Source organism: Lolium rigidum, chromosome 4 (genome assembly GCF_022539505.1).
Source record: "Lolium rigidum isolate FL_2022 chromosome 4, APGP_CSIRO_Lrig_0.1, whole genome shotgun sequence".
Taxonomy (NCBI): Eukaryota; Viridiplantae; Streptophyta; class Magnoliopsida; order Poales; family Poaceae; genus Lolium; species Lolium rigidum.
Genome location: NC_061511.1, coordinates 103,850,712 through 103,866,385, shown reverse-complemented (window position 1 = coordinate 103,866,385; position 15,674 = coordinate 103,850,712). Strand labels below are relative to the sequence as shown.

The window sequence follows — 15,674 nt, the reverse complement described above, 5'->3', positions numbered from 1 at the left end:
GGCGCTCCTCCTCTCGCTCTTCTCTCTATGTCGCGGCGGTTTGTGAATATTCCAAAATTTGGGGAAATCTAAAATTTGTTTCAAAGTTGCCACTTTGCATGCTTATATTAAGAGTTTGACTTTGAATCAGCAAGGTTGACTTTAACCAAGTTGTTCACTTTTATGAGTACTATTGATCCGGGCAAAAAGATTAGCAAGTTTAGTTTAGAAATAGTTAACCAAAGGGGCTCAAAGTAGGCATCATATTATTTTTGGCAGATTTGACCATTAGCATATGTCACTTAGGTTTTTTCACTTTCTTCCCTTTTTCTTTGATTTTCTTTGACCCAAATGGTGTTGTCTTGTGTTGAAATGGTATAGGGTTGTGTTTTAATAATTCAAACCAAGAAAGTATGGCATTTGCTCAAATTTGCAAATTGGCCATACACTCACATATACCCAAATGTTGTTGTCTTGTGTTGAAATGGTATAGAGCATGGCAGCGGCACGGCAGCGACAGGGCAGCGGCACGGCAGGGCACGGCAGGGCAGCGGCACGGCGCACGGGCAGGGCAGCGGCAGGGGCAGGGCACGGCAGGGCAGCTGCACAGCTCACGGGCAGGGCAGCGGCACGGCAGCGGCAGGGGCAGGGCACGGCAGCGGCAGGGGCAGGGCACGGGCAGGGCACGGCAGCGGCAGCGGCAGGGGCAGGGGCATGGGCGTGGGCGTCTGCGGCATTTCGTCGAACACCCTAAGGGTGGTGTCGACGAAGCCGCAGAGTGCGGCTTGGCATCGTCGGCGTGGGCGTCTGCGAGTGTCGGGGAACGGCGGGGCGTGGTGAGGCGACGTCGGGGCACGGCGGGGCGTGGTGAGGCGAAGTCGGCGGCGCCGACGCCGGACAGTGCGAGCGCGCGTGCGAGCGGGGGAGGGAAGAAGGCCGGGGAGGGAGCGGCGGACTTACCTGCGGGGCGCGGCGACGGCGACCGCGTGGCTGCGGACGGCGCGGCGTGGCTCGGATGGCGGCGCGGCGTGAATCGGATGGCGGCGCGGCGTGGGTGCGGACGGCGGTGCGGCGTGGGTGCGAACGGCGGCACGGGTCTCTGCGCGTCTGCGTGTGTGAGAATGGAGAAGACGATGGTTTGCCCGCGCGGCTAAGTGTAAAACACAGGGAAACCCCTTTGGTACCGGTTGGTACCACCAACCGGTACGAAAGGCCTTTCGTACCGGTTGGTGGTACCAACCGGTACCAAAGGTTTTTTTTTGTTTTTTGTTTTTCTTTTTCTGTTTTCTTTTCTTTGCTGTTTCTTTTCTTTTTCTTTTCTGTTTCTGTTTCTTTTTCTGTTTCTTTGCTGTTTCTTTTCTTTTCTTTTCTGTTTCTGTTTCTTTTCTTTTTCTGTTTTTTTTCTGTTTCTTTGCTGTTTCTTTGCTATTTCTTTTCTGTTTCTTTTCTTTTTTTATTTTCTTTTCTATTTCTTTTCTATTTCTTTTTTCTGTTGCTTTTCTATTTATTTTCTTTTCTGTTTCTTTTCTATTTATTTTTTCTATTGCTTTTCTATTTATTTTCTTTTCTATTTATTGTTTCTATTTCTTTCTTTACACTCCCGCCACGACGCCGTTCGCGCGGGAAAGTTTCCCGCCTCGACGTCGCGCAGAAACTTTCCCGCCACGACGTCGCGCAGAAACTTTCCCGCCACGACGCCGCGTGGGAGAAAAAAGGCGAGAAAGAAAGGGCGGGAATAAATTTTTATTACGATTGAACTCGAATTAAAAGTACATAGCTTAACCGAAAATTAAAGATACATGGCCAAATTCTACCGTTGGAGTCATTCAGTCATACTCGTGCCTAGCCCCGTAGTAGTCGCCACCGTAGTCGTCGTAGTCGCCGTCATCATCGTCGCCGGCATCGGGGTCGCGGTACTCTCCGGTCGGCGGGTGAGCACGCGTGGGCTGGGACTGAGGGTAGCGCAGGCGGGGGCCACGGTAGGCCATGACGCCCTGGAGAGTTCGGCCGCGCCACCACAGCCGACGGCCGGCCTCGTTGAAGTTCGAAGGAGGCGGACCGCCCTCCTCATGCCTGGAAAGCGCCCTCTCACGCCTATTGATGAAGAAGCTTTCCCAAGTCGGGCTGTAGTCGGGATGCCACTGGGGATTCCTCCGCTGCTCGGGCGTGAGCTCGAAGTAGTAGTGGTTCGTGATGGCCATCTCGCGCGCCACACCTAGAGGGACTGGAGGGACCGGTACGCCTCCGACGCTTAGCAACCAGCCGGTCGGGACGCGGTAGCCCGGCGGGCAGGGGTAGTTCGAGGCGCAAAGCGCCTCCGCCTCCCGGGGGTTAGAGATGCGATGGAAGCCATGGGAGAGAATGATGAGGTTTGCGAGATATGAGTCTAGATGTGATATGTAAATGGTGGCCAAGCCTACATATATATAGTGAAAAAATGGCGGGAAGACAAAGGCGGGAACCGGTGGAAAGCGTGGGAAGAAAATAGGCGGGAAGACAAAGGCGGGAACCGGTGGAAAGCGTGGGAAGAAAATAGGCGGGAAGACAGAGGCAAACCTTTAGTACCGGTTGGTGGGTGCAACCGGTACTAAAGCTGTCGGCAGGATAAGGACGCCCTGTCGGTGGGATAAGGACGCGTGGGTAACCTTTAGTACCGGTTGGTGGGTGCAACCGGTACTAAAGCTGTCGGCAGGATAAGGACGCCCTGCTCGATGAGATAAAGTATGTAGCGCACGACGCCCCGTCGGTGGGATAAGGACGCGTGGGTAACCTTTAGTACCGGTTCGTGTCTGCAACCGGTACTAAAGCTGTCGGCAGGATAAGGACGCTCTGCCTATAAAAGGAGCATCGATAGACCATGGGAAGCAGCTCAACAAGCCAACATGGATGGAGAGTTTCATCACCATGGATGGAAGAAAGGGTTGGGAAATCTCTCGTGGCGGAACTTGTCGAAGATGCCCTTGGTGCACACGCCCTATGGCATCTTCGGAAGTTCCGCCTCGGAAAAATTTCCCTGCAAGCCCGTGGAAGACTCCATCTCCTCTAACAATGTTGGGGAAAGGGTTGGGAAATCTCCCGTGGCGGAACTTGTCGAAGATGCCCTTGGTGCACACGCCCTATGGCATCTTCGGAAGTTCCGCCTCGGAAAAATTTCCTCGCAAGCCCGTGGAAGACTCCATCTCCTCTAACAATGTTGCGGAAAGGGTTGGGAAATCACTCGTGGCGGAACTTCTCGAATATGCCCTTGGTGCACATGCCCTATATATGGCATATTCGGAAGTTCCGCCTCGGAAAAATTTCCCCGCAAGCCCGTGACTTAACTAGTAAAACAAGCCAACCATCTCCATTGTTAATATCTTACATACAAGTAACATCATTACACAAAAGTGATTTCCATATTGAGATACACAAGTTATACTCCATCTCCTCTAGTCTTCTGAGTTTTCTTCGCCCGTTTCCCTTTCTTCTTATCTGCGACGCAACCATGGACAATCTTCATTGTTTAAGATGATGCTTGGGTCAATTTTTACCTTGAAGGGTGGAATACCGTCAAACTTATTATAATCTTCTCGACATGTCTCGTCTTGTCCTCTACTCCCACGATGTTTCTTTTTCCCGAAAGAACTATGTGCCGCTTTGGCTCATCGTATGATGTGTCCTCTTGCCTTTCTTTTCTTTTTTTCGGTTTGCTAGACATATCCTTCACATAAAAAACCTGAGCCACTTCACTGGCTAGGACGAATGGTTCGGTGTCGTACCCAAGATTCTTGAAATCCACTGTAGTCATTCCGTACCGCGGGTCTACCTGTACCCCGTCTTTCAGAGTTGAACCATTTACACCGGAACAAAGGGACCTTGAAATTAGGTCCATAGTCAAGTTCCCATATCTCCTCTATGTACCCATAATATGTGACCTTGTTCCCATTGCCATCTTCTCGCATCAAAGCGGACACCACTGTTTTGGTTGGTGCTCTTTTTGTCTTGGGCGAAAGTGTAAAATGTGTTCCCATTAATCTCGTACCCTTGAAAAGTCGATATAGTAGAAGATGGTTGCTTGGCCAACAAGTACAGCTGCTCGTCATCGGTGACATTCATGAGACGTGTTTGCAACCAACCGCCGAAAGTCTTCATGTGTTCTCCATCAATCCAATCTTCACGTTGCTCCGGGTATTTAGAGCGTAAGATCTCCTTGTGTTCCTCTTTGTACGGAGCCACCAAGATGGAATTAAGTAGAACCGTGTAGTGTGCTTGAGTGAAAGAATGTCCGTCCATACACGTTGCTGATTTCTTTCCTAGCGTGCCTTTTCCACGCAGTCTCCCCTCATAGCGCGATTCAGGAACACCGATCGGCTTAAGGTCAGGAATAAAGTCAACACAAAACTCAATGACCTCCTCTGTTCCATAGCCCTTGGAGATGCTTCCTTCGGGCCTAGCACGGTTATGAACGTACTTCTTTAAGACTCCCATGAATCTCTCAAAGGGGAACATGTTGTGTAGAAATACAGGACCGAGAACGCCAATCTCTTCGACCGGGTGAACTAGGAGATGTGTCATAATATTGAAGAAGGATGGTGGGAACACCAACTCGAAGCCGACTAGACATTGGACCACATCCTTCCGTAAATTTTGTAGAGTAAGTGGATTGATCACCTTCCGAGAAATTGCATTGAGGAACGCACATAGCTTCACAATGGGTACTCGAACATTTTCCGGCGTAAGCCCCCTCAATGCAACCGGAAGTAATTGTGTCATAATCACGTGGCAGTCATGAGACTTTAGGTTTTGAAACTTTTTCTCCGACATGTTTATTATTCCCTTTATATTCGACGAGAAGCCGGACGGGACCTTGATGCTACTCAGGACTTCAAAAAGATCTCCTTCTCCTCTTTGGTAAGAGCATAGCTGGCAGGACCTTGATACTTCTCTGGAATCGGGTTGTTTCCTTCGTGGATACTTTGCTGGTCCTGCCGTGCATCCGGTGTATCTTTTGTCTTCCCATACACGCCCAAGAAGTTTAGCAGGTTCACGCAAAGATTTTTCGTCACGTGCATCACGTCGATTGCAGAGTGAACCTCTAAGAATTTCCAGTAGGGTAGCTCCCAAAATATCGACTTCTTCTTCCACATGGGTACGTGTCCGTCAACATCATGCGGAACAGATTGTCCGCCGGGACCCTTTCCAAAGATCACTTCTAAATCCTTGACCATATCATATATAACTTCCCCATTAGGGCGGGTAGGCTTCGTTCGGTTATCTGCCTCGCCTCCGAAATGCTTTCCTCTCTTTCTTACGTGATGTTGTTTTGGAAGAAATCGACGATGCCCTGGTACACATTCTTGTTTCCCAAATAAATACTATCAGTCTCACCTAAACAAGTGTGTGCATGCATTGTATCCCTTGTTTGACTGCCCTGAAATGTTACCAAGAGCAGGCCAATCATTGATGGTTACAAATAACAACGCTCGTAGGTTAAATTCCTTTTGTTCGTGCTCATCCCACACAGGTAGACCTTCGTCACGCCACAACTCTAAAAGTTCTTCAACCAATGGCCTCAGGTACACATCAATGTCGTTGCCGGGTTGCTTCGGGCCCTGGATGAGCACTGGCATCATAATGAACTTCCACTTCATGCACAACCAAGGAGGAAGTTTATAGATACATAGAGTCACTGGCCAGGTGCTATGACTGGAGCTCTGCTCCCCGAAAGGATTAAAGCCATCTGTACTTAGACCAAATCTTAAGTTCCTTGCGTCATCTGAAAATGACTTGAACTCTCTGTCGATTTTTCTCCACTGCGACCCGTCAGCGGGGTGTCTCAACATCACATCTTTCTTACGGTCCTCTTTGTGCCATCGCAACAACTTGGCATGCTCTTTGTTCTGGAACAAACGTTTCAACCGTGGTATTATAGGAGCATACCACATCACCTTCGCAGGAACCCTCTTCCTCGGGGTGGACTCACCCTCAACATCGCCGTGGTCATCTCGCCTCGATCTTATACCTCAATGCACTACATACCGGGCATGCATTCAAATTCTCGTACTCCCCGCGGTAGAGGATGCAGTCATTGATGCATGCATGTATCTTCCGCACCTCTAATCCTAGAGGGCAGACAACCTTCTTTGCTTCGTACGTGCTAGAGGGCAACACGTTCTCCCCCGGAAGCATCTTCTTTATTATTTTCAGCAACTTTTCAAATCCCTTGTCGAAGTACCATTCTCTCGCCTTCCACCGCAGCAATTCCAGCGTGGTACCCAGCTTTTTCTGACCATTTTCGCAATTTGGGTACAACAGTTTGTTGTGATCCTCTAACATTTTCTCCAACTTCAACCTCTCCTTTTCATTTCCGCAGTTCATCTTCGCATCAAGAATGGCCCGACCCAAATCGTCATCCGGGTCATCAAAAATCGGCTCATCGAAAATGAGCTCTTCTTCGACTTCGTCTTCCCCCATTCTACTACCACCGTCTTCAGTGAATAAGGGATAGTTGTCACTATCCTCTTCTTCTTTGTTGTCTTCCAATATAACCCCTCTTTCTCCGTGCTTGGTCCAACAATTATAGCTGGGCATGAAACCATTCTCCAGCAGGTGGACGTGAAGGGTCTTCGAGGTAGAGTAATCCTTCATATTCTTACAGGAACTACATGGACAATACATGAAACCATTCGACTGCCTGTTTGCCTCAGCCACGTTGAGAAAATAATGCATGCCAGTAATGAACTCGGGATGGCACCGGTCACCGTACATCCATTGTCGACTCATCTGCATTTTATATGTATATCAAAAATCATTAAGTACACAACATCATGGATATATGAGTGACCAACTTAATTAATATTCAAGTTCATCACATAAAACTAAGTTTTTTTTTTATAAAAAAGAAGAGGCTCACCGAGGTTGTACGGTGCCGGCTAGGGGACGACGCTAGCGATCGACGGCGGTGAGGACGGGGATGATACTAATTAAAACCTACAAAATATACCATAATTTCAGCTCAAATTGATTATAAAAAAGTAAAATCCCTAACTTAGGCATTTCATCAAACACCTTGCTAGCACTAGAAAAATAGTACGAGTTAAACTACCAAAGAAATGAGCTAAATTAGGAACGCCGGAAGAAAGGATGATATTGCTAACCCTTGGATAGATGGAGGTCGTTAATCTTGTTAAAATGGTGGAGAAAAATAAAGATTATTGGAGTGTGAGAGGTGGAGAAAAATTTAGAGTGTGAGGAAGAAGAGAAAAATGAGAGCCACAGCAGGGGGCTCGGGCGATCTGGGCGATTTGATATGGCTGGGTACCCGAACCGGTACCAAAGGTCCAGCCCGGGCCCCACCACGCGTCTGAATTTTGGCCGAAGACCTTTCGTACCGGTTCCTAACACGAACCGGTACGAAAGCCCCTCCCAAACCGGTACCAAAGCTCCTCGTCCACCTGAGCCCTCAAACCGGTACAAATGGCCCCATTGGTACCGGTTCGTAAGGGAACCGGTACCAATGGCTTAGATGAATGAGAGGTTTTCTACTAGTGTGTGTCGTGTAGCGTATGCAGGAAACTTGCCGACAACTAGCACGGAAATACTAATCATCTTAAACTTCTCGGTATAGTAGTATATAACTTGATCTGATACCTTCTAGCTCTAGTTATAACTTGATCCTCCATAGACCATCATAAGTGCCGCGGTGTCATCCTTTTGTGTTAGATCAAGTGAAGTATAGGCCAACACTAGGCTGGTCCTTTGCTTCAGAAAAACTCCCCAACCACCTCGTAATGAGTGATTATTCATTTCACGTTCTGAAAGTAACCTAGTACATGTTTTTTTCGAAATGGGGAAATATCGCCTCAATGCATCCAAGGGGTGCACACGGTTTTTTTTTATTAGATTATTCACAACACCTTACAAGAGCAATACAAAAGATCAAACTCGAAGCCACCTCGCTAAACCTAGTGAGGGATGAAGGGGGTGACAATTCACCAACTCATATCATCCAAAAATCAAATGCCTTTCCAGGTCGCCCAATAGCAGATGAGAAGCACATCCAGTCAAAGCAGACTCTCCGCATACGCCAACGCACACGCCATAGAAGTTGCTACCGCCGTCTTCCACGACTCCATCTTCAAGAGAGATCATCGCATTGACCATGCCAGGCCTGTCATCGATGCCGCCACGGCGCCAGACGACTCCACCATCTTGCGCGCGTACATCACACTGCATCCGTCCCGAGACACCACTGCACCATGCCGCGGCGACTCGACGACATCGACACAGTAAAAGCACACCGCTCCACCTCAGCACCACCGCCATCCGTTGTCTGCTCCAAAAACGATACCCTCAACAGGGAGAACGGCGTTGCGCGCCGCCATCTCCGATCCGGGAGACCCGGGTCTAGGGTTTCCCCTGGAGCAGCCCAGACGAAGAACGCAGACTGCAGAGACAATGCCTTCAACAAGGTAACGACGAAACACGCCGCCATCATCCGCCATGACCGAAGTCCGGGTCGGCTTTCACCGGCAGCTGCGCCTCGCCATCGGGAGCTAGGCGACGGATCGCAAGATCCGCCACGGCTAGCCACACAACTAGCCAATCTCCTCCGGCGAGAGAGAAGACCACCATCGCTATGCCACGGTCAGCGGCACCTGACGCCCGCCAGCTGTCACCAGGTCAACACCGTCACCGCCATCGTCATCCAGGGCCGCCGCCTTGGTGCCGTGGTCCCAGACCTTGAGGAGGAGCGGCACGAGATTCGCCCCCATCCCCACCCGCCCGGCGATGCCAAGGCGAGGAGGAGAGGACCGCACCGCCAGGATCCGGGGACGCGCCGCCGCCCCCATCACCGCCCGCCCGGCGAGGCCGCGGCGAGGAACGGAGGAGAGGGCCATGCCACCATGGCTCCAGGCGCGCGCCGCCGCCCCCATCACCGCCCGAACGGCGAGGCCGTGGCGAAGACGGGATGAGAGACCGCGCAGCCATCGACCGGAAGGTACCGGGACCATCCCCCCGGCGCGGAGGCGTGCCTCCTACTGCCACACCAGGGGACCACGCGCGGATCCCCGCCGCCCCCATCACCGGCCGCGCCAGGCTTCGCCGGAGGCAGCCTCAGGGGACGGCGAGGAGGGAGGAGGTGGGTGGGGAAGGCGGTGGCGGGGAGGGATAGGGTTCCGCCCCGAGTCGCCCTGGAGGGGACGACCCGAGCGGACTTCTCTCTGAATTTGGATGCCCTATATTTGTTATTTGGCATTTTTATTGTAAACTAGTACATGTGAAAGTTGGAAAGCACAGTGGAGAGGTATGTGGTCATGCTTTAATTTACAGCACGAACCGCAGTGGAGAGGTATGTGGTCATGCATCCAAATTACTCCTACTAACAGTATATTAGGGAAGTAGTAGGAACTTTGTATGAATTTCACACACGTGCAATGTAAACCAGGACTGCTGGTCAAAGTGTGTTTTTGGCTAGGTGGAAGGGTTTCCGCTAGCAAAGACGTTAGGACGGCATCTTCTGTGATTACTTTGTGAGAAAATTTTCACACTAATTGTTGGCGTGATCTTGTGTTGCTGCGATGATAAAAGGTGAATTTGCCCCCTCTCCCTCCGGAACACCGGCGGTGCCCAGGTTCTGTTTGTCTTCAAGCTTTCTGGTACATCTAAACCGTGTTCTTGGTGTGCCGACATGTGTGCGTCTAGTTATGTTTTTTTATCTGATCGTTTGGTTTCAGTGGAAGCGTTTCGAAGCTTTGTTGGCTGTTAATATAATGGAGCTTGTTTTCTTTCCATGATGCTGGCGAAGAAGGTCATGAACGCCGAGATTGGTGGAAGAGCAATGGTGGTCGAATCTTAGTGGTGAGGTGGAATTGGGTTGGAGCTTCGTGACATCAAACAGAGACTTGTACGTGGGGGCGACTGCACAGGAATTCTATCTTTCAGGGTGAAAATCCAAGGTCTGGCCTTAATTGGTTGTGTCTGGCAATGTTTTTGTTGAAGTCATTATTTTAAGAGGGAGGACTTTCTTCAGGGTGAAAACCTAAGATCTATGATCGGGCGACGATAGCGTTTGTACACTGTTTCCTTCTTGGAGGCGTCACTTATGGAGAAGTTGATCTTCTGTTGTTGTCTTGGTGGTGTCAGTGTTGTTGTTTCAAGTTTTCGATCTCTGTAGCGGGACTTTTCTTTTCTGTAATTCTTCTATCTTTTTTTGGTTGTGTGCATCCTTTATGTCATTAAGACATGATGTTGTTGCAGAGGCTGGGTGTAATTGGTATCTCTGCGATATTAATATATGCTCAATATCAAAAAAAAAAAATTGAAGGCCGGGTATTCAACCTCTCTATAGTTGTATCGTCTTGAGGCGACGTTCAAGTTAAATGTATCAAGCACACTGATGCACAATACTACAATACTCCGACGAGATTTCACGTTTTGGGGCTGATTAAGTGTGGTCACATCTTTAGCTCTTGCCCATGACGTGCACACCATTTAAGTACCTGATGAGCGCTAAGCCTTCGATGATGTGTGGCTCGATCTCACGAATCTAAAGGTATAATTGTTGCACCCCCATGGGGCTCTCACAGCGCACCTAGCTTCTCAGCCGTCGAATCCTGGTTGATGCTAAATCTTGTCCGTTCATTGTGGGGGTACAGCGTGCGTGGTGATTGGCTCGGGCCGTGCCCACTTGTTCCTCACGCTAGATAAAGCCATGGAATGGCAAATTTTTACCCACCTCTAGCTGCACGTGGGTCCCACATTTGGTCGGGTCCACTCGTCGGTCACTGCGGGTGGGATTTTGTTCGGTCGGGCGTGGCGTTTGCCCGTGGAAAAGATCTGCACATTCGTTCCGTCCTCCACCCACCCAATCCCCACTCCCGTTCGTCTCCAGTCTCCCCCAATCCCCTCTGCCCAATCCCCTCAAACCCTAGGCGAGGGAGCTGCCTCCCATTGCCCCATCCCTCCCCCTCCTCCTCCAACCTCTCCCCTCCTACTACCTTCTCTGGTCGTCCTCGTACTGTGCCACACCAAGAGAGCAGCGGGTGGTGGCCGGCGGGAGAAGTGCACTGCCGTGCGTGTCATGCCGTCTCCGAACGAGCAGGTGGTGGCCAGCGGGAGCAGCGCCGCCGTTGCCGGACGAGCAGGTGGTGGCCGGCAGGAGCAGCCTCACCGCCACACGCCATGCCGTCGCTGGGAGGAGCCGTGCTGTCACCGAGAAGAGATTTCATTTGCCTGAGATTTGTTTGCTCTTCTATTCTATTTCGTCCCAGATTTGAGATTCTATGAGATTTCCTTTTGGTTTGTCTATGATTTGTTTGTTCTTATGTTCTATTTCTCCCCAGATTTGAGATTCTATGAGATTTCCTTTTGGTTTGCCTCAGATTTTGTTCGTTCTTGTGTTCTATTTTATCCCAGGTCAGATTTGTTCTATTTTTTTATTCTTCCTTCTGGTTGCTCTTTAATTTTGTACATCAGGTTTCTACTCATCTCAGCCCTTTCATGTGCATCCTCGTGCCTTTTTCAGGGGTCAACTTGGTGGTGCTTAGCAGCAAACTCCGTGAGAACTTGGAGGAGTAAGAGTACATAAAGAAAAAGATGGAGAAGCAAGACTACAAGTTTACCATAGTGGAGTAGGCAGAGATGTGGAGGAGCCAGAAACATTGTGGCTAGGTTCTTTCTTGTGAGGTAGCTCTCACAAGGCAAGTAGGGGCCCTGTTTTGCAATTTGTGTAGTGAAGAAGATTAAAAGACATGTAACTGTTTATTTGGGGGCTATGTTGCAGGCTATCAACGGTGAATAGGGTTTGGTGACAAGGAGGGAGAGGTGGAGATGCTTACCTTAAGAGGAGATGACGACCAGTGGCAGCTCTGCGACCGAACACCGTCGTGTCGGGCACAACGAGTCATGGACGAATGGAATCAGTGATGTCTTGCTAGAGCTAACTTCCGTTTTGAAATTGGGTTGTGTTATTGCTTTGTACACAGACCCTTCTCTCTCACACATATCGCATATTTGCAATTGATTACCCACCATACTTCTATTTATTGGTATCTAATATCATTTCCTGTGCTTTTGTATGTTGACATTCAGGCTGAATTTGACTAAACCTGGCTCAGTTTTGCCTATATCATGATGGTAAGTAAAGCATCATGCTTATTTTCATTTCCCAATTCTTGTGAGAATAGCTTGTGTCAAGCGTTAGAGGTCAAAAATTTTCACTCTGTAATATCATATCCATCGGTTGGCGAAATACTGAACTTTGACAGCGGACTCATATCAATTTAGATTTATCATATGTTGGGTAAAATGTGCAGTTAGTGTTATGCCTTCCTTTCCTTCTATCTGACTGCGGCTCGTGTCGACAAGTTCAATTAGGCGTTTCTCTCTTTCTCATTGCTTATTTGATTTTAGCCTCTATTTTTTTTTAGTGCGGGTGTATTCTAAAGGTAGAAGATGAAGCTTAATAGAAGAATTGGCCCATATATATCTTGCAAGCACATCGCTGCAGTCCATTGGTAATCTGCACTCAAGGTACGTCTTTTTCATTTCCTTGATAAATAGCTCTCTTAGTATGTATATATCACCACTGGATCACATTGATTGGGATCATGTTTTTGTTCAGGATCCTCTCATGATGGAAATCAGGTTTTCCACCAATCATGAATCCATGGGTCAGCCAAAGGTTGTCTTTTGTTTTGTTGTAATTTGTCTCACCCCTTCTCTCTTTCACTCTCTCTAATTTCCCATATACTTTTTTTTGTGTAGATGCTTCTGTATCTATGCCTATAATATGTTTGATGAAAATCCAATCAGGCTGCGAAGGAAGACTATTTTGTTTTTATGCTCTGCTATCTACTAAATAATTCTTTACTTCTAAAATTTATCTGCAGTTAACGATCACTTAGCTATAGAATATCTCAGTTATGTGCCTAGGTATATGACAAAAAAGATTTGAGATAAGATTCAGTACCATGCTTTAGTGGCATGCAAACTATATAGACATATATTTTAGGATGTTGTATTTCTTTTTAACTAAACAAGAGCACAAGAGCACATTGCGATCTTACTATTTATGGTCACATCCATCACAAAAACTTTGACTCATGTTCATGATTTTTCATTATTATTTTTATTATGCCAAATATTCAAATTCTTTAATTATGATTTACTATGAATTGGATTTTATTGGACAGGTCAGGAGAGTCGCTGTTCAACACCCAGATTCCTTTGCTTGTTATAGAGTATGAGCCACCAAGGTTTGTTTCACACGTCATCTGATATCTTACTGCTGCATGGGATGATGTAATACCCTAGAACAAAGATACTCATCACCATTTAACTGCAGGACCGGACCGGATCTTTTAGAACTGTAGAATAATCACCGTGGGTTCTTTATGCGGCTAGCGTTGGCTTTAATATCTCATGATCAGGCATTAACTTTGAGCTGCCAATTTTCTAAAATTATGTCCACTAAGGTATTTCCTTACTTTAACAGCAATTGTTAGAACTTCCTTATATATATTGGACAATGTCATTGGTCTATCGCGTATTTTTATTAGTAAGCAAAATGCAATTCATTACAAGAATGCATTTTTGTTTGTTCAGTTCATGAGATGTTTGTATGAATTGTCTTAGTGGTTACGAAAAGCGGAGCTACCCTCAAAGCCGGATATGTTTCTATCAGTGGGATGGAGAGATTAAAGGTAAAAGGGTGACTTTTGTAGCGCCTGGTTTAGGCGAGTTTTTCTTTATCTTTTCTCTTCTCTCTTCAGTGTGTCCAACCCTCTAGCTGTGGCGGATTGTGGATGTCAGGGCTTGGGTGATGAACATCTTGGTTACTGGCTTTTTTAGTGGATTTCCCTTCCTGTAATGCTTGTGCACATGGTGCTAATTGAGATGATCAGTTTTACTGTTGGTATTTGTCCCTCCTTTCCGCCCTCTTCATCATGCACAACGCTGCATAGGCCATGAATCCAAATTCTCAAGTCATTTGGTTTGTGATGTCTTCCAATTGTATGATCCAGAAATTTATGGAATATTGAGCTCTTGGTGCATGGCCTTCTCAATCCTTCAAGGTATGCAACTATTTTTAAACATCATCGGGTCAGGACAAATTTATGTGTGATTCATGCTTATGCAATTCTTCTTTATGTCACCACTCTTTACTCTTTTTTGTTCTATTCAATGCAGTTTACATGATTGTCATTAATTAAATGTGATGTTATATTGCAGATGGTAGGCAACTGAATATGTGTATGATATAGTTGTGATCATTTGCAGGTAAAGGTTTTTGTTATCATGACGCGGTCATGGAGATGAGTTACCTTGACAATTGGGTGATACTGATAACAGATCATTTTGTATTTTTGTCTGATGCATCTGAATCTCTAAAACACGATATCCACTTACATTGTTCTACCAGTAATTGAGTAGGTAAATCATAATTAACTAGAACCACTCACCCCTTCGCAATTGCATAATCTACGAGTGCTTTCACCTATATCGAAATGCATAGTTTTTGTTTCATATTGTTAGTTGATGCTAATCATTTTAATATTGAACCTCATAAATTTTGCGCCCGATGTGCAGTTGGTTGCCGGCCAAAGCAGCGCAGGCCGCCGTTTTGCCCTGCGTCGCTTGGAGGAGTCGATGGTGAGCTCCGTCTGTCCTCCACATCTCCTATTGTTCCTAAACTAGATTGTGTATTTTCCTGTGAAGATTTTGCACTATCACGTTTTTATCCGTCCTACACATCTCCTATTGTTTCTAAACTAGATTGTGTATTTTCCCGTGCAGATTTTGCACTATCACGTCCTAAAGCATATGCGGTCAGCAGCGGCCGGAAGAGGCAAGGGGACTGCAGCACGCTCGAGCCGGCGATGACATCATGTTCTCACTCCACACCACCTTGCCTAAAGCGAAGGTAATAGATTCAATCTTTTCCGCTACTCAAATTTACACTAGTGTTGCCCCTTTTCCATCTATATTGCCCTGTCTATATTGTTCTATGTATATTGAGCAGGTCAAGAAAGGAGAAGCCTGACTTTATTTTGTATTGTTGGTGGTTTGTTTAAAAGGAAGGTATGATATCTAGGTAACTCGGAAGGCATTTCTGTGTGTCCAGTATTGACTATGAAACTTATTTGGGCCACTGGTTAACCATTATATATTGGTTATTTCCGAAACATCATTTAGTCTTTATCATGGTCTGTACCCAATTTCAACTTTTTCGTGGGCTGATTGCTGTAATTTCCAGCTTACAGTTTACCTACATGTCATTTCTGCTAATATATTACAGGTGTGTTGTTTGACTTTATCGTTTTCTAGATTTAAGTTTGCTAGGTTTATTCCAGTTCTTACAATTAATTTTTTGGCAGATTTTTTGCTAAACCTGGGCGTTTCTTATATGAAAAGGTTCACTTTTGCATCAAGGTAAACCTTAAGCCCGATGCTCAAAAATCAGGCCCAAGCCCGGCCCAGCCCGACCAAAGATACCCATCGGGCTGTCGGGCCGCGGGCCGAGCTGTAGTGTTAAATGGACTTTTCGGGCTACCGAGGCCCGGCCCGGGTGTCGGGCCAACATTTTTAGGCCTAGGCCCGAATTTTTCAGGCCGGGCTTCGGGCCGGGCTGCCTATGGCCAGGCATGGTGTGGGTGCATTTGGCAGTTTAGGTCATGCATTTGTTGTTCTTACCAATTTGCAACCCATATTTG

At 47.3% G+C, this 15,674-nt stretch overlaps 1 long non-coding RNA gene across 1 annotated transcript; it reads left to right on the top strand.

The window, feature by feature from the left end:
* The first annotated feature begins 14,762 nt into the window (after positions 1–14,762).
* On the top strand, positions 14,763–15,261 carry LOC124708744. Its single transcript, XR_007005307.1, has 3 exons — positions 14,763–14,884; positions 14,984–15,042; positions 15,218–15,261. It is a non-coding gene; the product is annotated as an uncharacterized LOC124708744 (long non-coding RNA).
* The last annotated feature ends 413 nt before the right edge of the window (positions 15,262–15,674 follow it).